This window comes from Bos javanicus, chromosome X, assembly GCF_032452875.1.
Source record: "Bos javanicus breed banteng chromosome X, ARS-OSU_banteng_1.0, whole genome shotgun sequence".
NCBI lineage: Eukaryota > Metazoa > Chordata > Mammalia > Artiodactyla > Bovidae > Bos > Bos javanicus.
In genome coordinates this window covers 138,171,318-138,197,049 of record NC_083897.1, presented here as the reverse complement: position 1 = coordinate 138,197,049, position 25,732 = coordinate 138,171,318, and the positions used below count along the sequence as shown (strand labels likewise).

General features: G+C 48.4%; 1 protein-coding gene across 7 annotated transcripts in view; it reads left to right on the top strand.

Annotated features, from left to right (window-relative positions):
* The window catches only part of TBL1X (transducin beta like 1 X-linked), a 244,282-nt gene that overhangs the window by 88,930 nt on the left and 129,620 nt on the right, over positions 1–25,732 (top strand). For all 7 annotated transcript variants that reach the window (XM_061408188.1, XM_061408189.1, XM_061408187.1 and 4 more), the window contains one exon: positions 6,045–6,118. The gene's annotated coding sequence lies outside the window, so the exon portion shown is untranslated. The remainder of the gene's footprint in view (positions 1–6,044; positions 6,119–25,732) is intronic.

Here is a 25,732-nt window from a genome sequence, read left to right as displayed (position 1 = left end):
TCACCCGGGTAGCTCAGCTGGTAAGGAACCTGCCTGCAATGTGGGAGAGCCTGGTTCGATTCCTGGATCAGGAAGATCCCCTGGAGAAGGGAAAGGCTACCCACTCCAGTATTCTGGCCTGGAGAAGTCCACTGGACTCTACAAGTCCATGGGGTCGCAAAGAGTCAGACACGGCTGAGCGACTTTCCCTTTTCACTTTCACGGGTAAAATAACTAGCCTCCTGGGAAGCTGCCTGTATAGCGCAGGAAGCCCAGCTCTCTGTTCTGTGATGGGTTGGGGTGGGGTAGGGGGATGAGAAGGAGGTTCAAGAGGGAAGGGACATACGTATACTAGGGTTGAGTCTTGTTGTTGTACAGCAGAAACTAACACAGTGTCGTAAAGCAATTATCCTCCAATTAAAAGTAAATTAAAAAAAATCTAATATGGACTGAATCATCCGAATATATAAAAAGCACTGGGCGGTATTGAAAGTGCAGGAAACAACAGCTTCATCATACAGAACCTGAACTCTGCAAGTACGTACCAAATGAAGCGGTTAGAATTCTCTGGCGTTGAGACCCCTCCCGCCGGAATGTATCTGAGCTGCTGGGGCTCAGCCAGGTTAATTTGGGCTCTCTTTAAAAAAAAAAAAAAAAAAGGAAGAAGAGGACTCGGGAGGAAACTGCAGCTCCTGTGTCATGCTCAGTGGTTTCGGAAAACATATTTTACATTTTTCGAATTTTTTTTTTCATGATGGTACAACTAGAGTTTCTCCAGGGTGAACATGTTAATCATTATGGCAACTTCAGAAGAGGGGAAAAAAATTGCTTTGGATGTATTTCTGTGCTCAGGTGGCTGTGGAACACAGATGAATTCCTCTTCACACCCGTCTGCCGCCCACCCCGCTCTCTCCACCAAGTCCTCCCAAAGCAATCCCTCTGCAAATTCTTGGTTCAGTTCCCTGCAAGGTGTTTTCCCTTAGAATTTACCAAGGAAGTCAACAGGAAAATGGTTCCTCCGATTTTCCTTTTTGATGTGGGTGAAACCTCATAAATAATTTAATACCCTCATTTCACAGCTGAGGAGTCTCTGGTCCGGAGAGAGTTTCTTATAATTAATTAGGAGCAAAGTGAGGCTTGTAAGTCTGTTTCTCTCTCTTTTTTTTTTTTTAAACTTTTTCATTTTTTTTTTAACTGAATATATGTGCATAGTAGTTTGGTGGAAGGAAGACAGAATGGAGCGGTGGATGGTGCATGGGGCACCTTTTGTCAGCCTTTTGATAGAGTTATCCCTTGGACTGCAAGGAGATCCAACCAGTCCATCCGAAAGGAGATCAGTCCTGGGTGTTCATTGGAAGGACTGATGTTGAACCTGAAACTCCAGTATTTTGGCCACCTGATGCGAAGAGCTGGCTCATTGGAAAAGACTCTGATGTAGGAAAGGGTTGAGGGCAGGAGGAGAAGGGGACGACAGAGGATAAGATGATTGGATGGCATCACCGACTCAATGGACATGAGTTTGGGTGGACTCCGGTAGTTGGTGATGGACAGGGAGGCCTGGCGTGCTGCAGTCCATGGGGTCGCAAAGAGTCGGACACGATTGAGCGACTGAACTGAAACTGATAAAGAGTTAAAGGGTTCTGAGCACTGTCTGCCAGGAGGGTGGGCCCTTTCTTGTAAGCTTAGACAACACGTGGTTGGGGGGGGGGGTAAAAAAAAGAGCAAGACTGGAGGTTCCTCAGGTGCCCTTTAATCCCAATTTCTGGTGGTTCAGATGTGTTCCTTCGAGAGGTAGGGGGATTTGGGATGGTTTGAGAGCAAGTCAGAAAACAGCTTGGCTCTGGTCCTCTGCTGAAGCTCCAGTACTTTGGCCACCCAATGCGAAGAACTGACTCATTGGAAAAGCCCCTGATGCTGGGAAAATGGAAGGCGGGAGGAGAACGGACAACAGAGGATGAGATGGTTGGATGGCCTCACCAGCTCAGTGGACAGGAGTGTGAGCAAGCTCCGGGACTTGGTGATGGACAGGGAAGCCTGGCGTGTTGCGGTCCATGGGGTCACAAAGAGTTGGACACGACTGAGCAGCTGAACTGAACTGGTGCCCTGCTCTGCCGGCTCTGGTCGTGGGGTGGCCTTGGAGCCAGCATGCTCCACCACTAGCAGCTGTTCTTATGCTGGGTGGCCCCAAGACTGAGGTTGGTCTATGCTGATCGGGCGGTGGGGGAGAGGGGGTCTGTTTCCTGTGGTCTGTGGGGCCCCCTTTCTCCCCCGCCAACCAGCCCTCCTGGACTCTGCTGTCGGCATTCTCTTTTCCGAGCACCCGCCCTCTGACATTTTGGGAGACTTCCATGCCCTCTGCTTGCGCCCACCCGTTGACCTCCAGTACCACTCACGTGGCGGCCGCTTGGCGGCTTTACCTTCCTCTTCACCTGACTTCTTGCGGCAAGGGATGCTGCCGCCTCCGTGAAGTCTTCCTAGGTTTCTTCCGTGCAGAGAGCAGATGCAGAGAAGACGGCGTGTTTGTCCTTGTCGTCCTATCAGCCACGGGCCCCCACCTCCGGTCCTCTGCCTCAGCGGCAGTTACTTGCTAAGTCTTCCCCCGGTAATCTGAGTGGCGGCTGTCACTAGAAGCCAGGAACACCGAACTGTCTGTGGTTTTCATCCCGCATTGCTACGCTCTTGTTTCTCTGTCTCACTGGCCAGATCCTCCTCCTCTGGGTTCGGTGGTGGCCTTTACATTTGTAGAAATACCGTTGAATCTATTCTTTGTCAGATTCTTTCTCATGATAGGTTATGAGAAAGATACTGTAATTCCCCGTGCTGTGCAATTTAGTTCACAAATTCATGCTGCTACTGCTAAGTAGCTTCAGTCGTGTCCGACTCTGTGCGACCCCAGAGACGGCAGCCCACCAGGCTCCCCCGTCCCTGGGATTCTCCAGGCAAGAACACTGGAGTGGGTTGCCATTTCCTTCTCCAATGCATGAAAGAGAAAAGTGAAAGTGAAGTCGCTCAGTCGTGTCTGACTCTTAGCGACCCCATGGACTGCAGCCCACCAGGCTCCTCCATCCATGGGATTTTCCAGGCAAGAGTACTGGATGGGGTGCCACTATCTTCTCCGTTATATATATTCATAGTAGTGTGTATATCTTAATCCCAAATTCCTCATGTATCCCAACCCTTCTTCCCCATTTAGTAAGCATCCGTTTGTTTTCTGTATCTGTGAGTCTGTTTCTGTTCTGTAAAGAAGTTCATTTGTATCATTTATTTGTCCTTTTTTTAAAATTATTCTTTATTAATTTTCTGTGCTGCACAGCTTGTGAGATCTTAGTTTCCCCCCTGACCAGGGATTAATCTGGGGCCCTGGGCAGTGAGAGGTCAGAGTCCTAACCACTAACCAGTAGACTGCCAGGGTATTACATTTTTTTTTTTTTAGACTCCACGTAAAAGGGATGTCATATGATATCATTTAACTTCAGTCGTGTCTGACTCTCTGCGACCCCATGGACTGTAGCCCACCAGGCTCCTCTGTCCATGGGATTCTCCAGGCAGAAATACTGGCGTGGGTGGCCGTGCCCTCCTCCAAGGGGATCTTCCCGACCCAGGGACGAAACCCAGGTCTCTTGCGTCTCCTGCAGGCAGATTATTTACCAGTGGCACCACTTGGGAAGCCTTAGTGTGATAATCTTCAGATAATCTCAACGGGGTGACCGTGCTGTCCAGGGGATACTGGGCAGCGAGAGTCAGTTTGGTTGTCACACCCTGGATGGATGGCAGGATTCCTATGGTGTCAAGTGGATAGGGCCTGAAATACTGTTCAGAGTCCTTTCACATGGAGCACAGCCCCACATCCCCACCCCAGAGAATTCTTGCATGCCTGCTGAGTTGCTTCGGTTGTGTCCAACTCTTTGCGACCCCATGGACTGTATGTAGCCCACTGGGCTCCTCTGTCCATGGGATTTCTCCAGGCAAGAATACTGGAATGGGTTGCCATGCCCTCCCCCAGGGCATGTTCCCGACCCAGGGATCGAACCTGCATCTCTTAACGTCCAGTGCATTGGCAGGTGGCTTTACCACGAGTGACCACGAGAAGCCCACCACGTAGGGTGATCTGGTCCCAATGCCAGTACTGCTGAGGTGGAGAAATCCCACCCCAGGTGCATCCCAGCCAGGCCCACAGCTCCAGGGGTCACAGTTGAAGTGAAGTGAAGCGAAGTCAATCACTCACGTCTGACTCTTTGCGATCCCGGGGACCGTAGCCCACCAGGCTCCTCTATCCATGGGGTTTTCCTGGCATACTGGAGTGGGTTGCCATTTCTTTCTCCCGAGATCTTCCCGACCCAGGGATTGAACCCGGGTCTCCCGCCTTGTAGGCAGATGCTTTACCGTCTGAGCCACCAGGGAAGTCCATTGGTTACACAGACCTAACTCTGGGACTGTGACCTCTGCCACCCGCTCAGACGTGTGCCATCACCTAGTTAAGAATCCGCTCAGAGAGTGGGAGAGCCAACAGGGGTTTCAGGAAAAGTTCACACCTTCAAAAGCTTTTGCTCTCTCCTCTGCTCTGACTTCCCAAACATCCCACCTTTTGCTCGAGCTCTGAACCTGGACGGCATCCTTACTGCTTCTGCCCCCGACCCCAGCACATACACGCTGACCTGTGCATGCCCCGCGTCTCATCTCCAGGACATCGCGGACTCCGTGCGTCTTCTCTCCACCTCCGTGTTCCCCTCCGGCCCTTTGCAAGCTCCCCCGTGTTCCTCTGCAGGGCGAGAGCTTGTCTAAGCCTTTTGTCCTGAGAATGATGGGAGCCCTGAAGGGTTTTATTTTAAGTGGGGGGATGGTCAGATTTTCTTCTGTCCTTCAGCCTGGTGCCGGGTGAAGAGAGACGGAGGAGGAGGAGTCAGGCTCCTTTCTGAGGCTGGCAGAGTCCTCCGTGCCCAGGATCCACTGTCGCTCGCTTCTGCAGCACAGTCACCCGGCCCCTCCTCCCGTGTCCCCGTCACCCAGGTCGCTATCGCCACTGGACGTTTGCGCTCGTGGGCTGCCTTCCTGCACGTTCGAGGGCTCCCTCCTCACGGTGCCCCGTCTCGGCCCACGGTGTGAGCTCAGCTCCGTGTCCAATGGTCACTTCTCCCCGACTACCAGTTCTCTTACATGGTCTTGGGCGTTTTCTTACTAGTTAGTTGCCAATGTTCCGTTCTCGCTGAGATCCCCCCCTTCTCACCGTCCGGATACTTAAGTGTCCCACGACCGCAGACATCGTGTTCCCTGATGCCAACAGCAGCATCGCCGAGCGGCGTCTGCTCTTTCCACACGTCTGGACGCGGAGTTCTCAGTGAGAATGTGCCAGGTTGCATCGAATCGAGCGAAAAATAACCTGTGTTTTTCATTTAGTGTGTTTTAGGGTGCTTAGAGAACAGTGAGAGCTGGCTAGATGCTCTAGCTGGCTAGATGACCGCTCTTTGAATCTCTTACTTCTGGAGCACTGTGGACTGTGCAGAGATAAGTGAGATGTGTCTCGTGTTTTGGGGTGATTGGAATATCTAGTGAGGTGATCATAACTAGTTTGAGATTGAGAGTTTTGAACAGATTGCCTGTGAACAGGCTCACTGTATGCACAGAGACGAAACACTAAATTTCACCAACGATGGTTGTCCACCATCTGACACTGTTAATGTTTCCGCTTCCTAAGACCCCCCTGCTTCAGAAAGCTGTGTAAGTCTTTGAATGGTCGAGAATGTAGTTGAGATGTTTTTGTTGACTTTTTTTGTTTTTGAACGGCCACAAGGGAGATCTGGCAATTTTTATTGAATTCACCAGGATCTATTTTCCAGATTGTATTGTAATATTTACTGCATTAAAAAAAAAGATGTTAAAAAATACTAGGTGTGATAAAGTGCAATTTGTTGTTATTTAGTCACTAAGTCGTGTCCAACTCTTTTGAGACCCCAGGGGTTGTAACCCACCAGGCTCCTCTGTCCATGGGGTTTCCCAAGCAAGAATACTGGGAGTGGGTTTCGTTGACTTCTTTTTTTGCCTGATGTTGGATGTGTTTTTGTTGACAGGTAACCGAAGATAGAAAACAGGCCTAAAAATAAATCCCAGAAGGAAGACGAGATTTGCCTGCATTTGTCTCTGAGTAAGTAAAATTGTAAAATGGATTTCTTTCTTATTCTATAATGAAGTATCCTGTCAACTGGTCCATGTTTTTTAAAAAATTTACTATTACTTATTGGCTGTATGTACCAGAAACAGTAATTTCTCAAGATGTTTTGTAGTAGTTGATTTGGTAACCAAAACATGCTGTGTATCTGTCTGTGTTGGCACTTCGTGATAAACTCCTGTTTCTCGGAGCGTTTGGAAAGTCAGAAATTTTAGGAAGGAGAGATGGAGATGGTTATTGTGTGCTTTTGCAAGACGCATCATTTCTTTCATGGTCTCTCATTCCCGAGAACATTGCAGGTACTTATTTTCCCTCGGATGGCTGATTTATGAGAAACAGAGGTGTGTGTGTGTGTGCGTGTGTGTGTGTGTGTTTTTTTTTTTTTTATGCTTGTCTTGTATGTGTTTGGAAACGACAGACATCCACGGCCTAGTTTGTGGTCCAGACAGAACTTTCCATAAACACCTTGTTGGACAGCATCGTGAGGCCATGTGGCCTGTGCTGGGGGCACCTGGGGAGGCGTTTTCCTTCTGTCCGAGCCCCACGTGGACTGTCGTGAGAGCATGGAGAACCCAGGCAGGGTTCCTAGAACGGGGACCTCTGGAGTCTGGAGCCATCATCTTGGCTGCTGTATTTCACCCAGCTTGCAGCAAGGCCCGGGTCTCACCCAGATCAAGAATTTCCTTTTCAAGACCCCCCTTTTATGAAAGTCTTCTGTTTCTGGGGTGACTGTTCTCTGAATCTCTTACTTCTGGAGCATTGTGGAGTGTGTGGAGATTAAGTGAGTTATGTCTCGTGTTTTTGGGGAAGGCGTTACAGGTCTTAGAAAGCCGTGGCATGGATGGGTGTCCCATGGACGGTGCAGACGTCTCCTGCTGTGGGAATTCCCAGGAAGGATCTACTAACCTGCCTTGCAGCCGCTGAGGAAGGCTGGACCTTCGTCTTGAAGGGGAGACTTGGACGGGTTTTGGTGGCGTTTGGGATCTCAGTGCATAGTGAAGATATGCATTCTAGATGGGGGGCTCTATGGGCAAAGGTGAGAAATGAGCAATAAGATTTTTTTTTTCCTCTTTAAAGGGAAAAGTTGATAAGCCAGCCTGGTGCAATGCAGGGGAGTGATGGGGGTTATTGTTTAGTCGCTCAGTCGTATCCGACCCTTAGTAATCCCGTGGGCTGTAGCATGCCAGGCTTCCCTAAGGAAAAGGCAAGGGCCCTGATGTTAACCCTGCCTGCACAGTGCCCAAAGGAGTCTGATTCTGATTCTCTTAGCATCAGAACGGCTATCTCCCTTTACCTAGACACGCCTGGGGTCACATACCCATCAGTAACAGATGGGCTTCGTGTAATTTGAAACGATATCATAGGTGACCTTTTGAACCAACCACCCCCAGCTCCCTGGGGTGAAGAAAGAACAGTAAATCATGGCAAGATACTTACATAACAACTCGTCTGCCAGCCACGGCCATATGGTATTAACAACTTGATCATGTTGTTATTCACATAGCCGACAATTCGCCCATTCAGAGTGTATGCTTCCGTGGTTTTTAGAATATTCACAGAGTTCCGGACCCATCGCCACAACTGATTCTAAACCATTTCCTCGATCCCCAAAGAACCCCATGGAGCCATGAGAGCTCACTCCTTGTTCAGGCCTCCCCCAGTCCCCAGCCACCGCCTGTCGATGGTCAGCATCTCTGGATTTGTTCATTCTGGATGTTTCGTGTAAATGCAATCACGCAGAGTGTGTGCGCTTCGTGGACGGTTGGTTTTTCACTCAGTGGAACGTTTTCAAGGTTCAACGGTGCTGTTGCATTCGTTTTGATTACCAGACCCCATTCCATTGGGTGAATAGCCCACGTTTGGTGTATCTGTTCATGAGTGAGACACTGTTACTTTTGACGATTTCTATTTTGAAATAATATTAGGCTCACAAGACGTGGCAAAAATATGTGTGTGCGTGGTCTGGTGCTTCAGTTGTGTCCCACTGAACACATGGGATGCCATGAAATGTATAGCCTGCCAGGCTCCTCTGTCCATGGGATTCTCACTGGAGGGAATTGCCCACGGCCTCCTCCCGGGGATCTTCCCAACCCAGGGACTGAAACCACAGTCTCCTGTACTAGCGCCATCCGGGAAGCAAAAAAAAAAATAGCAAATTGAGGTCTAGGTCGTCCCCCCGCCTTCCCTGGTCTTTCGTGAAGATACTATGTTATCAAAAGTAGGAAACTGACAGCTGCAGTTTTGCGCTGATGTAGCCCTAGTCTTCATTTTAGCAGTTCTGGGGTGTGTGCCTGCGTGCATGTGGACAGTGTGTGAGCTATAATCATACGTGGGGCTTTAAGTAACCCCCACCATAATCCAACACAGAAACCGTTCCATTGGCACAGGAAAACCCCCGCGTGCCCCCACTGCATGGTCAGCTTCTGTGGCTCCTGGCAGCCACTGACTTCTCCGGCTCTGTAATTTTGTCCTTTCAAAAATGATCTTTCTGCCATTAGGGTGGTATCATCTGCATGTCTGAGGTTGTTGATATTTCTCCCGGCAATCTTGATTCCAGCTTGTGGATATTTCTCCCTGCAATCTTTATTCCAGCTTGTGCTTCATCCAGCGCAGCATTTCGCGTGATGATGATGTTGTTCAGTTGCTTGGTCATGTCCAACTCCTTGAGACCCCATGGACTCCAGGCTTCCCCATCTTTCACCATCTCCCAGAGCTTGCTCAAACTCATGTCCATCAAGGCGGTGATGCCATCCAACTATCTCGTCTTCTGTCGATCCCTTCTCCTCTTGCTTCAATGTTTCCCAGCATCAGGGTCTTTTCTAAGGAGTCAGTTCTTCGCATCAGGTGGCCAGGGTTGGAGCTTCAGCTTCAGCATCAGTCTTTCCAATGGATATTCAGCACTGATTTCCTTTAGGATGAACTGATTTCCTTTAGGATGAACTCCTTGCAGTGCGGTCCAAGAGACTCTCAAGAACCTTCTCCAACACCACAGTTCGAAAGCATTAGTTCTTCAGCGCTCAACTTGCTTTGTAGTTCAATTTTCACATCCATGTATGACTACTGGAAAAACCATAGCCTTGACTAGACGGACCTTTTTTGGCAAAGTAATGTCTCTGCTTTTTAGTATGCTGTTTAGGTTGGTCACAACTTTGGCTGTACTCTGCATATAAGTTAAATAAGCAGGATGACAATAAACAGCCTTGATGTAATCCTTTCCCAGTTTTGAAACTGGTCCATTGGGGTGAGGTGTGGCCTAGTATAAGGGGATGGGTAGCCTTTTCTCACCAACTCTTTTCTGTTCATAAAATCCTAAAAGGGCTCAGAGGACTGCATTTTGGAGACATTCCCGGTAGAATTGTTAATGGTTAGAACCAGACACTACCAGGGGCAACTCAGCGTGTTCTGTGAATCTCATCTGGACGGTCCGCCGTGTTACAGACCAACCCGGTTGCAGGGCTTTTTCATACTAAGGTATGGTACAGGCAGTGGCACGGGTTGGAACATGGGTATTGTTTGGCAGGCTTGGGGTGCCATGGGCTAGACGTAGGGTGTTGCTCATTTGTCTTATCAGAAGCCATAAGGCATCCAGGTGCCCTGGCAACCATAACTAGCTGATTGGAAGACGTGAATTCCACATGGATAATGGTGTAGTGCAGTTTCATTTTCTGAGGTCTCCTGCTGATGAAAGTGCGTGATGAGATGCTGTTTGTCAGCCTGATTCAGCCCTTGCTTCCAGTCTTCGCTTGAGGTTTATTCAGTGTTCTTTTCGTCCAAACAACCTTTGCCTTGTTGAATCCCCAGAACACAGACGTAGAGCCCCACTGACATGCCCTCCCTCCAGGTTTTCAGGAAAAAAACCCACTTTCTCTTGAGAAACCACTTCTTTCCTCTTGAACCCACAAAAACTTGTGCTGTCGTCAGGGGCATGCCCTCAACTGATGGATCGGGAGTCTAGTGAGTCTCTTCTTCACGGAACTTGATGCAAATGGACATTGTGCTGTGCTAAGTCGCTTTAGTCGTGTCCAGCTCTGTGTGACCCCATGGACTGTAGCCCACCAGGCTCCTCTGTCCATGGGGATTCTCCAGGCAAGTATACTGGAGTGGGTCTGTTGCCATTCCTTCCCTTCTCCAGGGGATCTTCCCAACCCAGGGATCAAACCCATGTTTCTTATGTCTCCTGCATTGGCAGGCTGGTTCTTTCCTGCTTAGCAGCACCTGGGAAGGTATAAATGGACACTGAGTTCCGATTAATTAAAATTCAAGAATAAGCTCTGGAAATTGGCTGTAGCTTCTGGTTGTAAAATGGCCTGAAGGTGATGGCAGGTTTCTTTTCATTTCTGACATCTGTTACTACTTCTGACGCTTAAACCAAATCAGAGAGTGTTATTTTTCTTAGTATTACCTTTTGGTTTTCTTCGTAAACATGGGCGGTTCCTGAAGATCTCTTTCTTGAGGACAGGGGTTCTCCCCTGGGGGCAGTCTTTTAACCCGCCCGCAGGACACTTGGCAAAGTCTAGAGACATGTTTGGTTGTCACATATGATTGATTTGATGGGAAGGAGTGATCCTGGCATCTGAGAATGCTGCCAAACACCCCACCATGGACAGGACAGCCTCTCCCACCTTCTCACACACCAAAGAATTATCTGACCCCAAATGGGCTTCCCTGATGGCTCAGTTGGTAAAGAATCCACCTGCAATGCAGGAGACCCCGGTTCGATTCCTGGATCAGGAAGTTCCCCTGGAGAAGGGAGAGGCTACCCATTCCAGTATTCTTGGGGTTCCCTGGTGGCTCAGCTGCTAAAGAATCTGCCTGCAGTGCTGGAGACCTGCATTCGGTCTCTAGGTTGGGAAGATCCCTTGGAGAAGGGAAAAGCTACCCACTCCAGTATTCTGGCCTGGAGAATCGCATGGACTGTACAATCCATGGGGTCGCAAAGAGTCGGACGTGACTGAATGGCTTTCACTTTCACTTTCAAATGTCGGTGGTATGAGCTTGGCTGGTTTAGGATTTGCCCCCAAACTTGGCATATATTGAATATTGCCCTTCATCATGTTTCACAGTAGGTTAGCGACTATTGGCATTGGCTCTGAAGCTCTGTGGTAAGGAGTAATACCCTTTGAGTCTTCCTATGATGACTCTGGGGCTTCCCAGGTGGCTCAGTGATAAAGAATCTGCCTGCCAAGCAGGAGACGTGGGATTGATCCCTAAGTCAGGAAGATCCCCTAGAGAAGGACATGGCAACACACTCCAGTATTCCTGCCTGGAGAATCCCCTGGACAGAGAGGAGCCTGGTGGGATATGGTCCATGGGGTCGCAGAGTTGGACTCGACTGAGCACGCATGCACACACACTCTCATGAGGACTCCAATACTCAACATGACTATACTCTTACAAATGAATATACTTGGGTTTCTGTTCCTAAATGTTGTTCGTCACAGGAAGAACTACATTTTTGACAATGTGATCATATGGATAACTTCATAAGCCTCAGTTGGATTCTTTGTGATTTATAGTCTGTTAAAAAGGTTGCGTAATTTTCTTAATGGTAAGTAGTAATTCTAAATCTTATTACTTTGAATACTTGTGGGGAGTTCCCCGGTGGTCCAGGTGGTTAGGACTTGGTCTTTTCCCTTCCAGGGATGCAGGTTTGACCCCTGCTTGGGAAATAGATTCCACAATGTGTGCCATGAGGCCACCAGGGGGAAAAAAAATTGCGAAATCCTCCACATTTGTACTTTTATGAGACACCCCTGTGCACAATTAGCAAATTTTTAACAGAGTCCTAAGATGAAGTTACAGTCCAGAAAGCTCGTCTGAAAGGTCATGCCTTCACTTAATGCCTATTTAAGTCAGATTTACAAAGCATTATGTTTTACAGTGATAAAATATGCATAACGTATGATGTAGCATGCTAACCATTTTTCCCCATTGGGTTACAGCTTTATTTCCTGTCTTAACCATTTTCAGATGCATAGTTCACTATCACTGGGCTTCCCTGTGGCTCAGATGGTAAAGAATTCGCCTGCAATGAGGGACACCTGGGTTTGATCCCTGGGTTGGGAACATCCCCTGGAGAAGGGAATGGCAAGCCACTCCAGTATTCTTGCCTGGAGAATCCCCACGGACAGAGGATCCAACGGAGTCACAAAGAGTCAGACACGACTGAGCGACTTTCACTTTCACGGTCATTAAGCACATTCACCTTGTTATACAGCCATCACCACCATCCACGTATAGAACTTTTTCCATCTTTCCTAGCTAACATTACATACGCATTTCAACAACTCTCTATTCCCCTCCCCCAGCGCCTGGCACCCACGGTTCTGCTTTATATTAATATCTCTGCAGTTGAGACTTCTAAGCACCGCACGTAAATGGGATCACATGAGATTCATCCTTTTGAGCCTGTTTAAGTTGAAATGTCTTTGCAGTTTAATGATGGGGTAGCTTGTGTTTTCCCTCTTGTGGTTAGATAATGTTCCATCGTGTGTGTGTGTGTATGGTGGTTTGGTTACCCCACGGATGGATAGTTGAGTGATCTGTGAAGATATCTTTTAAAGCTGGGTCCCATGACTTCCCTGCTGGTCCTGTGGCTAACACTCCACGCTCCCAAGGCAGGGAGGGGTACGATCCCCAATCGGGGAACTATATCGCATGCTGCAAGGAAGGCCCAACACAGCCCATGCAATAATACATCAATTTTGAAAAAAGAATAAAGAAGTGGGGGGGGGTCCTTTTATATCTGGCCTGTGGCCACTCTTTTGACCTAGAAAGCAATTCCAGGAGGCGTGTGGGGTCCATGGTATGGTACTCACACGGAAAAACTCCAGAATCTTCTTTTATATTCTTCCTCAAGTGCCTTAATGCACTCTTCTGCTGATTTAGGAACTGTCTTCTGAGATGAGTTTCTATTCATTCATCCCACCTGCCTCGTTCCAGTCGGCCTCCACAGGAATGACCCAAAGAAGAAACATTTGGGTGCGTAGCAGGCGTGTTCAGAACTGGGCCCTGTGCCGGCCGACATCTCCCGTGCTGTTTTCCAGTGAGATGGCTTTCTCCTGAGCTATATTTAAAAAAATACGTAATTTTACTTATTCATTTATTGTTTAACTCTGCTGGGTCTTCCATTGGGCTTCCCTGGTGGCTCAGCTGGATCCTCAGCAAGAATCCTCTTGCACACTGTTTACAATTGCCAGGACATGGAAGCAACCTAGATGTCCATTGGCAGACGAATGGATAAGAAAGCTGTGGTACATATACACAAGGGAATATTACTCAGCCGTTAAAAAGCATACAATTGAATCAGTTCTAAGGAGGTGGATGAAACTGGAGCCTATTATACAGAGCGAAGTAAGTCAGAAAGAAAAACACCAATACAGTATACTAACACATATATATGGAAATTAGAAAGACAGTAAGGATGACCCTATATGCAAGATAGCAAAAGAGACACAGATGTAAAGAACAGACTGTTGGAGTCTATGGGAGAAGGCGAGGGTGGGATGATCTGAGAGAACAGAATGTAAACATGTATATTATCATATGTGAAACAGATCGCCAGTCCAGATTCGTTGCATGAGGCAGGGTGCTCAGGGCTGGTGCAGTGGGATGATCCTGAGGGATGGGATGGGGAAGGGGATGGGGGGAGGGTCAGGATGGGGAACGCATGTACACCCCTGGCTGATTCATGTCCATGTACGGCAAAAACCACTACAGTATTGTAAAGTTAAGTAGCCTCCAGTTAAAGAAAAAAAAAATACAAAAATGTGATAATACCAAGAAAACAAAAAAGGAATCTGCCTGCAGTGTGGGGGACCTGGGTTCGATCCCCAGGTTGGGAAGATGCCCGTGGAGAAGGGAAGGCCGACTCACTCCAGTACCGTTGCTGTTTGGCCTTGCTTTCCAGCTGCAGAGATCGGGGCCTCCTCTCTGTAAAGCTGCGGTGCACGGGCTTGTCACTGCAGTGGCTTCTGTTGTTGCAGAGCTCAGTCTCTAGAGTGCTGGGTCTTCAGTAGTTTTGGAGCACTGGCTCTCAGGGGCATGGCTTCAGAAGTTGGGGTGCACAGTCTTAGTTGGTCCATGGCATGTGGGGTCTTCCCAGGGCCAGGGATCAAACCCATGTCTCCTGCATTGGCAGGCGGATTCTTCACCACTGAGCCACTAGGGGAACCACCTCTTTAGGAGTTGACCACAGCCCCAGAGAGGGATGGGTGGATGTCCCCTACTGCCCCCTGACTCTGCCTTCCTGTTACCACCTCCTTTGCCTTCTCTGAGAAACTGTCAACTCTGGTGCTGTGTGTATACACTTTTGAGACACTTTGCAATCAACGTGATGAAGTGTTTATGTGAAAGGGTTCTTGATGATTCCGAAACGGGTCTATAACTCAAGCATCATCTACAAAAAAATAAAAATCAGTGCTCTATATTGGGATCTGATTTTGTCCTGACATGGTTTATTGCAATACTAAAATCCTCAAGCAGTTGCTGTTTGCTGACGGGGGTACACAGCAATGTCTTTCAGCTCGGATGAGCTTAGAACTTCATACAGAGCAGTTGAAATGAATTTCTTTTGACACTTGGTTGCTGAGGAGGAACCCAGAATGGATGTTGAGGTTATCTGTTCGTCTGTCACAGGTAAGGAGGGCATTTGAGTGCTGCATGCTAGGATTGGAGCAGGATACTGGTTTGCCAGGGGTGCCACACAGATATTTGGTCTGAGTTTTGGTTTGGGGTGGAAATTGTAGGGTGCAGACTTGGGGTCTTGACAGAAGTGCATTGGAATAGTTGAAAATCTGTTAAATAATGTATATTCTGTCTGGCAAGTTACCTTGCTCAACGAAGTGCTCTGGTAGCATCTTTGGGTCTTTTAAAACACACAGCTATCTTTTATTTATTTATTTATTTATTTTTCAAACTAAATAAGGCGCTGCGGTCGGCTTTTTATTTTGTAAACCTGAAGCAAAGCTTCGTCGGTAAGGCAGATCCTCACTGCTGCGGGATTTTCTGATTTATGCGACTGATTAATTTGAAGCATGATTCACGGTTTAACATTCTTTCTGTCTTAAATTAATGACATTACTGGGTTCGCATTTTGTCTTTATTTTAGTGTTGCTGATTAATTTTAAGTGTGATTCATATTTTAGGCTACAGTTTCTTTGTTAAATTAATTATGTTATTGGGTACTTTGTTCTTTGGTTTACAGATGTTCTAATTGGAGGCATTGCATTTCAAAGTGATAAAGGGCTGGGTATTTCCTGACCTTAAAAATTTTTTCCATCCACTTTAAAGACATTTTTCTGTGTGGCCACATAGTGTTTGGTTTATAAAATCTCAGTTCAGTTCAGTCACTCAGTGGTGTCCGGCTCTTTGTGACCCCGGGGACCGCAGAACACCAGGCCTCCCTGTCCATCACCAACTCCCGGAGCTTGCTCAAACTCGCCTCCGTCAAGTTGGTGATGCCATCCAACCATCTCATCCTCTCTCGTCCCCTTCTCCTCCCGCCTTCAGTCTTTCCTAGCATCAGGGTCTTTTCCATTGAGTCAGTTCTTCACATCAGGTGGCCAAGTATTGGAGTTTCAGCTTCAGCATCAGTCCTTGCGATGAATATTCAGGACTGATTTCCTTTAAGATGGACTGGTTGGATCTCCTTGCAGTCCAAGGGACTCTCAAGAGTCTTCTCCAACACCACAGTTCAAAAGCATCAGTTCTTCGGTGCTCAGCTTTATGGTCCAACTCTCACATCCATACATGACTGCTGGAAAAACCATAGTTTTGACTAGAGGGACCTTTGTCAGCAAGGTAATATCTCTGCTTTTCAATACGCTGTCTAGGATGGTCATAGCTTTTCTTTCAAGGAGCAAGCGTCTTTTCAGTTTCATGGCTGCAGTCACCATCTGCAGCGATTTTGGAGCCCAGGAAAATAAAGTCAGCCACTGTTTTCCATTGGTTCCCCTTCTATTAGCCATGAAGTGGTGGGACTGGACACCATGATCTTTGTTTTTTGAATGTTGAGTTTTAAGCCAGAATATACATTCCTCTAAAACACAGAAGTTAAGCTGCAGATACGTTTTCAACCGAGTCTTTTCACAGTGTTTACTTACATAGAATACTGTCACTTTGCGTTCTGGAGCTGTTTGTCTTTGCCTAGCGTGGGATGTAGGTAGAATATTAATTTTGTGTGAAACTCAAGATAAGCCGGGAGCAGATGGATTTACGGCTCTCGAAACCTGTGAAATCTGCAGCGACGGAGAGTTCTTGAATACGAATCAAGAAATTCTGGACTGTGGCTAGCCAGGGCTGGCATGACCTGATTTGCCACAAAATGCATCATCCTGCTGGGGATCCATTTCCTGCGACGTGCTTCCTCGGCTTTCGTCCTGACTCTCTGATGCTGCTGCATTTGGACTCCCTTTGAGAGGACGAGACGGCTCCTTCATGTAGGAGCCTGGGGCGTGGGGGTCAGGCTTGCTCCATAACCCCTGGGGGGAATTCCAGGTCCCAGGGGCTGCAGCAAATTCTCAGGTGTGTTCAGTTGCTGGAGGTTGAGGAGCATCTGCACCCCTGACTCTTTGTAGCCACGTAGGGTGCAGAAAGGACTTCCCAGGTGGCTCAGTGGTAAAGAACCCATCTGCCCATACAGGAGATGGAGGTTCGATCCCTGGGTCGGGAAGATTCCCCTGGAGGAGGAAATGGCAACCCACTCCAGGATTCTTGCCTGGAGAATCCCACAGACGGAGGAGCCTGGCAGGGCTACAGTCCAGGGGGTCACAAAAGAGTTGGACACGACTGAGCAGCAAGAACAGGGTACGCACATAGCTGTACGGTCATCGCCACAATTTAATTTTAGAGTATTTTCAGTACCCCCCCAAAGAAACCTCCTCCCCCAGAGCCGTCACTCCCTACATTTTTCTTGCTCTCCTCAGCGCCACCCCCGCCACCCCACCCCCGCAGCTGAAGACCTGTTGTGTATCTCTGTGGCTTTGCCTGTATTAGGAATTTCCCGTAAATCATATGTTATATGGCCTTTCGTGACTTGGTTTCTCTCACTTTTCACAGTGTTTTCAAGATTCACGTATGTCGTAGGCTGTGTCCATGGCTTCCTTCCTTTTTATAGCCAAATAGTACTATTTCCTGGTTCAGTTCAGTCGCTCAGTCGTGTCTGACTCTTTGTGGACCCCATGGACTGCAGCACGCCAAGCTCCTCTGTCCAGGGGATTCTCCAGGCAAGAATCCTGGAGTGGGTTGCCATGCCCTCCTCCAGGGGAATCTTCCCGACCCAGGGATCGAACCCACGTCTTCTGCATTGGCAGGCTGTTTCTTTACCGCCGAACCGCCTGGGAAGAAGCCCCGGGGTATTGGCAGTATCGGGGCCCCAGATCCTCTGGGTAAAACTGCAGAGGAAGGTCCACTGCTCGCTAAGGCTGTGATGAGATGCTTAAGACTCTTTGCTGAGAACAGTAAGCCTTCCCCACCTGCCCGCCACCCACATACCCCAAGTGGAGGTGGTAACCCGCCCCTTTGGCTTCCCTGCACCCTCGCCTCCAAAGTAAACTGCTTCAGTGGGAGGTGGCCCTGGAGCTGACAATGATGGGGTGTCAGTAGGAACGCGCCACACCTGTGAGCGTCGAAGCCCAGCGGTATGTCACACCCAGCTGGAGGATGGAACAGAAGGGAGCCCTGGAAATGCGGGGCTGAAAAGGACTCTGTTGGCGATGTCACAAGCGACATCCTGTGTCCTCCGTGGTCCCCCCGAGGCAGGATGCGCGGGCGTGTTTGGCACTGAGACCAAGCTGGCAAGCAAGGCGGCCTTGGTTGGGGGGTGGCGGGAAACTGAATCGGCCGTTTCTTTTAAGGATATTGCAAATTGTTGCAGCCTCTGGCATCCCAAGGAAGCTTGGGACAGCTTGCCAGACAGATAGCATGGATAATAAATAACAGAAAGAAAAAGAAAAGAAATGAAACCATGATGCTTTCTTTTCCATGAAAGTCATTTTTATCCTGTTTGCAAAAAACCATAGATTGTACCAAAGACAGTTATCCTAGGAGTTAGATTGAAATCATTCACAGAAGTAAGCTCTCTGGCAAACTGAAAACCCCAGGGGAGGGGATTTTGCATCTTTATTTAATGTAAAAATTCCTCGAAGCAAAGACAGGCAGGCATTATGTTGTGGTTCCAAGTAGTTTATTGGTTTTTTAAATTTAATTTTCCCTTAAATATTTGCGAATGTGTGAATTACTCTGTGTGCCAACTGTGGAAAATAAAGCCACAGAGAGACGGGAGGAGGGAGGTGTCAGATAAATTCCTATTCAGCAGAGAATTGAAGCGTACTGTTATAACAGAATCCGTCTCCACAACAACGGGATGCAAGAAAGCTGTAACAGATTTGAAACTTGCAACTGTGTGTCCACCATCGGGGCCTTGGAAAGCCCTCCCAGGCATCGTTGCAAGCTCCCATCTGAAATATTTGCTGTCATGGGGCTTTAGGACCCCTGCCTTTGGGGTGGCAAAGAAGGCACAACTTTATTTTTAGCCTCTTGTAGGGAATGCCCTTGACCTGTCTTGTGTCAATGCTTACTGATAGAATTGGAAATTGGAGCCAGAATAATTAGATTGACTCTCCAGATTTCACGTGTGAGCTGAGAAAGGAGTCGAACACACACCCTGTTTGCTCTTGCAGGGACTGAGGGAGGAAATGATTGGGAGATGATTGAGCTGGTTGTTGCTTTCCTTTACTTGCATGGAGTTGCAGTTGGGGATTCCAGATCCCCATACAGCCACGCCCAGGGGGGAAAGTTCTTTGTTTTCCTGAGCCCCATGGGAGACAGAGGCACATAGTGACATGAAGAGAAACCAGAAGCAAGCATCGTGGGGCTGCGAGCTGGTTTAAACCCCTGCCCCGTCTCTGCACGTCAGCTCAGTGATTCTTCTTTCCCTGGAAGCCAGCAAGAGATGGAGCACACAGCCACTTTGCACGCTGGGTGTGAGCTCTCTTCAGCCACTGGGAGTGGCAAAAAGTCAAACAAGGGAACAGGGGAAGGTGGAGATGACCAGGAGAACCCTTTTTCATGGGTTCATGAAAGTAAAGGGAGCCACGCTGGTTCCAGCTTTTTTTTTTCTTCTTTTTTTGACTGCACTGCCAGGGAATTCCTTGGTACCACTGTTAATACAGGATGAGATGGTTGGATGGCATCACTGACTCGATGGACAGGAGTTTGAACAAGCCGTGAGAGTTGGATGGACAGGGAGGCCTGGTGCGCCGCAGTCAGTGGGGTCGCAAAGAGTCAGACACGACTGAGCGACTGAATTCACAACAGGCTTTGCTGATGTTCCCATGGCAACCTGATTCCCAGGCTGGTAGTCTTCGCAAGGGTCATGTGTCTGACATGTTGATTCCTTTACCTAGTTCTGTTCAGGTGCTACGAGCCTAGCGCCTGGGAACAAGAATTCCTTATGTGTGTGTGTGTGTGTGTGTGTGTGTGTGTGTGTGTGAGTGCGCATCCTTAGCTGCTCAGTAGTGTCTGGCTCTTTGCAACCTCCTGGACTATAGCTGTCCAATTTCCTCTGTCCATGGGATTCTCCAGGCAAGAATCCAAATAAATAAATATCGAGTGTATATTTACTTACAAATATATAGTAGATGTTAAATGTATTTTTTTGGTTGTTCAGCTGCTAAGTTGTGTCCGACTCTTTGTGACCCCATGGACTGCAGCTGGCCAGGCCTCCCTCCCTGTCCATCACCACGTCCTTCCTGGAGTTTGTCTGCTCAGACTTGAATTCATATCTGGGATAGGTGTGAAGGGGAGGGAAACAATCTTAAGGAATTCGCTTGTTATCAAGTGGTCGGTCTAATACCAAGCACTATATATTTATATTTATGAATGCATTTATTTATAAACATAATGTAAATATATATTATTATATTTAGGTTGTATTATATATTAATATTATAATATAATATATACTATTAATATGCATTAATACATACTATAATAGTGTAATCTATACTAAATTTAATTAATATATATTATAAATATAATTAATATAATATAAATATGTGTACAAATATACAATGTACAATATATTTTATGTTCATTATAATTGTGTATTATATATTAATATGTATTATATACTAATAATATATTAATACATATTAATAATACATAATATAATATAAATATAATTGATATATTAACATAATATAAATACAGTATAAATGTTTCTTTATTTGGCTGCACCACATCTCAGGTGCAACACCCAGAATCTTCAGTTACGGCACCAAGACCTCTTAACTGTAGCATGTAGGATCCATCTCTGCAAGCCAGGATCGAAACCCACCTGCCTCCCTGCCTGTCCACTGGGACCACAGAGCCCCAGCCACAGGACCCCGCCCCCCTCCTACCCCCACCCCAGGGAAGTCCTGAGAATTCTTAATTTTTATCAAGTGCACCTAAGTCCTTTGTTCTTGTGATACTAAGTATGTGAATTAAGCATTACAGGCAGATGAGGTTTATGAATCGAAGGTTTATTTCCAAGAAATTCAGGTGGATGACGGCTGATCTTTAATCGCTCCTGCGTGATGGCTGTTCTGATGGATGGGATTCCCATGGCTTTGCTGCTATTGCTGTTTGAAAGAGGGTAATGAGTAAGATCGGATATTGAAGTGGATAGCATCAGTTAGGAGGAGGGCATGGCAACCCACTGCAGTACTCTTGCCTGGAGAATCCCCATGGACAGAGGAGCCTTGGCGGAATACGATCCATGGGGGGTCGCAAAGAGTCAGACACGAATGAGCAGCTGATCACGCAGCACAGCATTGGTTATGGGTTGTGGGACAGACGTTGCAACTATAGTTTAGACGCTATATGTCTGCTGGCATCTGACATGTATACTCTGAGCTTGTTAACATAAACTCGGAGAGTTGGGGGGGTGAACCCCCCAACCCAAGTCATGATGAGGTTTGGGGGGCTTATGGGGGGAAAGAATCATGGAAAAGGGTGGTTGAACACAGGAAGCACCTGGCAGGGAAGACCCAGTACGGACCCCAGAGATGGAGCCATCATTTCTTGGGTTCTGCCATCCCAGCTAGGGAGGGCTCCTGTTTACTCCCTGTGCCCTTCAGCAAAAGCTCTGAGGTTTCAGCCTCACTGTTGGTGCCCTGCAGAAGAATGATACCTTTGCCTTCGTGTGTGCATTAAACGACAGCTGTCCATGGAAAGCACTTAGCGCAATGTCGGGCCCTTCAGCAGCCACTGGGGCAGTGCGATGCGTTTTGTCAGCATTTTGCAGCAGAAGAGATGCCGGGGTTGCACAGCCTCTGTCTGTCTGCCTTCTCTCAGATGCCACGTTTCGTATCCCAGGTCACTGCTCTCCCATGTCCCAGCTGATTAAAGTTCTTTTTTCTCTTTTGTTGCTTCCCCGGTGGCTCAGCTGCTAAAGAATCCACCTGCAATGCGGGCAACCTGGGTTCGAGCCCTGGGTTGGGAAGATGCCCCTTGGAGAAGAGAAAAAGGCTACCCACTGCAGTATTCTGACCTGGAGATTTCCATGGACCGTACAGTCCATGGGGTCGCAAAGAGCAGGACACGACTGAGCGACTTTCACCCTCACCGTTGTTCAGTCGCGTGGTGACGGGGGTAGTTTGCAGTTTCACCATGTCCTTGGCTCAGCTCTGTCCTCTTCCCTCTGTCTTTATCTTGCCTTCTCAAGAAGTTGTTAAGACTTTTTCATTGCAGATAAGAGAGGTTGAATAATCTGTTTCTGTGTATCCCATCTCGGACCTTTTACAACCCATGTTTGCTGTTTTCTCTTCTGCATGAAAACAGCCATGGGGAAAAAAAATTCGCTTTCAGTGGGATTCATCACCACCATTTGTAACTGATTTCTAAATAGGGTTTGTTTTTTGTTTTTTGTTTTTTATGGTTCTTGAATCGTTGCAATGCAATCTACATAAGTACTCTCTACTTGAAGGGGAAAATCAATGAGTGAGTCTGGGGTGAGGGTGGAGGAGCATCTTTGGGGGGTGCTTCTGAGCGTCTGGAGCTTTCACAGATCCTGGTGTTTACGTACCACTGGAAACTTAGGATGTGAAGGTGGTGAAGAATCGCACTGCGGTTCTCCTGTGTTCCGTATGGTAGAGAACTCTGGCCGATTTTCACGCCTGATAACGGTGACTGAACAGGAGACGTGATGGCCAGTGAAGGCTCGGCCACCACCCTCCCGAGAACAAAATGTTCTTCCTGTCTGCGTGCCTCCCTGGGTCCTGCTTAGCTACCGGAAACCCAGCCTGCTCTGGGGAGCCCGTGGGTGTCTCCTGGGGGTGGACAGCTTAGCCTGGCTCCCTGCCCACCCTACCACCCAGTGTGTGGAGGCCCCCCCATCAAACCCCACGTCTGCTCATTCAGAACCTGCCTGCCTGTCCAGGGTCTGGGGTGCTGGAGTGCTGACAGGTGACAACGCTCACCTGTTTGGAGTGTCATCCAGGTTGGAGAACCCCCGGGGAAGGTCATTCAGAATCTGGGGGCCTCCTCCAGCCCCCAGTGTCCGCCACTTGCATGCGCTGCCCAAATCTAGCGTGGGGAGGTATGCGGACCGGTGGAGGGGTGGGGTTGATCTGCTCTTCCCCCAGCTAGAGGACTCCCTGACCTTCTCCCCTCACCCTCCCCAGGGCCCTTTGGCTGGAATACCTGCCAGTATTCACTCCCCAGCCCACACCCAGCTCGGCCCCACCCCTCCCCAACCCAGCACCCCCCACCCTTTCCTAAGCCCACCATCGACCCTAAGCCAGCCCTCACCTCCCCGCCCCACCCCCACCATCGCCTCCCCTCTCTCCCTGACTTAACACCCCCACCTGATACTGCCCGAGCTCCCCGCCACGGACTAACCCGCCCACCTGAGACCCCAGAGAACTGCCAACAGGAATTGCTTAGGAAAAGTGAAGTCACTCAGTTGTGTCCGACTCTCTGCGACCCCATGGACTGTAGCCGGCCAGGCTCCTCCGTCCATGGGATTCTCCAGGCCAGAATACTGGGGTGGGTTGCCCCCCCTTCTCCAGGGGACTCTTCCCAACCCAGGGATCAAACCTGGGTCTCCTGAATTGTAGACAGATGCTTTACCGTCTGAGCCACCAGGGAAGATTTTCTTGGGGAGGAGCAGCATTTATAGAGCAGGGTGAACTTGTTTGAGATTCCTGAGAAAGCACCTCCAAGAATTTTTTATATCCGTGCATATGTTACTGTAATAACCTCCCCGCTTTTATGTATCTGTGTTCTAAAAGGGGGCTTCTCTGGTAGCTCAGCTGGTAAAGAATCCTCCTGCAATGGGTGGGGGAGACCTTGGTTCGATCCCTGGGTTGGGAAGATTCCCCTGGAGAAGGAAAAGGCTACCCATTCCAGTTTTCTGGCCTGGAGAATCCTGTGGACTGTACAAGTCCATGGGGTCACAAAGAGTCGGACACGACTAAGCGACTTTCACTTGACTTCACTTCATTCTAAGAGGAACACAGTTGTGACTGGGTGCATTTTTAGGCAGAGAGTAGTAAGTGTTAGTTGTCAGGGATTCCTAGGTCGTGGGGAAAATTACTCAATGACAGCATTCCATATTAATGCAGCTCTCCCTGCCCCCACCCCCTACCCCCGCTTTCTGCTTTACTCTCTTCTGGCGTTTCTTCTAGGAATTTGTCCTTAGCCATCTTTAGTGGTGGACTTCCCGGGTGGTTCAGCAGTAAAGAACCTGACTGCCAATGCAGGAGCCCCAGGAGACGCGGGTTTGTTCGATTCCTAGGTTGGGAAGATCCCCCGGAGTAGGAAATGGCAACCCACTCCAGTATTCTTGCCTGGAGCATCCCATGGACAGAGGAGCCTGGTGGGCTACAGTCCATGGGGTTGCGGAGTTGGACACAACAGAGCGACTGAACCTGGATTTTTGCGGTGCCTTGCCTAGAGAGGGGAGAATTATTTTGGAGCTTAACTTCTCAAGAAGCCACAGGAAATACATTTTTAGCCTTGAGGGATCCTTGTATTGTCCTTGGAGATTAAAGTCATGTTCAAACAAAACTTTTTTTTTTTTTTTTTTTTTAAGAGCCACGGACTAGAATCACCATGTCGTACCTCGGTGGGTTTATTTTGTTTTCTTGTCCTCAATTTATTAGCATATACCTGTATTCGTGCAGGCTTCCCCAACTCTGCCTATGGCACAGCTTGCATTTCCTCTGTCCGAGGCAGACTGCTTTAAGAGCATCTTGAAATTTCAGAACTTGCATTTCATTGTCACCTTGGTGTCAGCTAACCGAGTGGAGATGTCACACTTTCAGAGGTCTCCAGAGCAGTGCGTGCGTGTGTACTCAGTCACTTCAGTCGTGTCCGACTCTCTGCAACCTCATGGACTGTAGCCCGCCAGGCTCCTCTCTGTCCAGGGGATTCTCCAGGCAAGAACGCTGGAGTGGGTTGCCATTTCCTCCTCCAGGGGATCGTGCCAGCCCAGGGATCGAACCCATGTCCCTTCTGATTTCCTGCACAGGCAGGCAGCTTCTTGACCACGGAGCCACCTGGGAAGCCCCACTCCAGAGCAGAGTTTCGGTTGAACCAAGTATAAGTTCCATGATGTTAAGATGTAGACACATTGAAACAGTCTGGAACAGACCTGGCCAGGTGCCTGCCCTGCCTTTGCAAAAGCCTCTCGCCTCCGTGATGTTTTCCTTTCTCACCTGTGTGTTTGCACAGCTGTGCTTTTCTTCTAGTGAGGTTATAGAAATTAGACTTTGCAGGGAGTGGAGCTTTGGCATCCTGGTGAATGGGGAGGGGACTTTAGAATGTCCAAGTGAGGGGGCAAACCCATGTCCTGAGCCTGTGCGTGGTCTGGCCACTCCGCCCTGTAATATACACGGTGGTTCTCAGACCCCCGTCTGACACTCAGACTCGCTCAGGGGGCTCACTCTGGGTCAGGAAGATCCCCTGGAGAAGGAAATGGCAACCCACTCCAGTACTCTTGCGTGGAGAATCCCATGGACAGAGGAGTCTGGAGGGCTAGAGTCCCTGGGGTTGCAAAGAGTTGGACACGATTGAGCACCCAAGGCCACGGTCAGCTGGATAATAGTCCAACAACATGAGAGTCCTGAAGGTTTTGTTGCCAATAATAAGACTAGATGGGCGTATCACGTTTTATTTCCCTTTGCTGGCAGCGAAGTGGCTTAACAGCTTTGTTGATAAGAGGGTGCTCAATATTCCGTGTTTGAAACGTCAATACCTTTTTGCCCAAACGTTAACCTGGCTTCAGGGTTTCGATGTAGAGGGTTCATATAATAAATAATTCCCTCTATTAAATTGCTGGCTGCATGGCTCCTGGGTGCCGCCGCCTTTCAGATGCCCTCCTTGCCCACGTCTTGCTGGCTTTTAGGGAGAGGTCGGCAAACGTGAAAAGGAATCCGGAACCGTGGTTTGAATCCCTGGGACATTGGAAGAATTGAACGCTAGCAGGGGAACCAAGCAGAGCTTGTAAATTGAGGTGCAGTTTTCTGTTTCATATGTCCGCACCCCGGGTGGGTTTGGTCACCAGCCTGAGTTGAACACAGTGCCAGATTCTCTCAGCTAACA